Source organism: Geospiza fortis, unplaced genomic scaffold (assembly GCF_000277835.1).
Source record: "Geospiza fortis unplaced genomic scaffold, GeoFor_1.0 scaffold2359, whole genome shotgun sequence".
NCBI classification, from domain to species: Eukaryota; Metazoa; Chordata; class Aves; order Passeriformes; family Thraupidae; genus Geospiza; species Geospiza fortis.
Genome location: NW_005055059.1, coordinates 8,459 through 9,042, shown reverse-complemented (window position 1 = coordinate 9,042; position 584 = coordinate 8,459).

The window sequence follows — 584 nt, the reverse complement described above, 5'->3', positions numbered from 1 at the left end:
GCATTTTCCCCCAAACACCCCCAAAACCCCACTCTGCATTTTGCCCCAAACACTCCCAAACCCATTCCTTATTTTCCCCAAACCCAATCCCCATTTTCCCCCAAAGACCCCTAAAACCCCACTCACCATTTCCCCCAAACATCCCCAAAACTCCACTCTGCATTTCCCCGCAAACCCACTCTCCATTTACCCAAAACACCCCCAAACCCAATCCCCATTCCCCCCCAAACCCCACTCTCCCCACCACAGCCCGGACACAGAATCAGCAGCAGCAGCCGGGGCTATTTTATTTTACTTTATTTTCTTTTATATTATTTCTGCTCCCAGCACGCCCAGCCCCGCAGCACACCCCGGCGCTCCTGTGAGCCCCCCCAAACCCGGTCTCTCCATCCCTAACTCCGCACGGGCACCGTTGCCCGCATCCTCTGCAGGACGCGGCCCCGCAGCTCCTCCCGCACCGGCCACCAGCGCAGCGCGGGGTCTGAAGTGACCTTTAAAATTAATCTTTAGCAAACCACTCACGCATCACTAACTTAAACAAACATTATAGTCTTAGCTAAACCAGGGAGTATATTTCCTTCCTG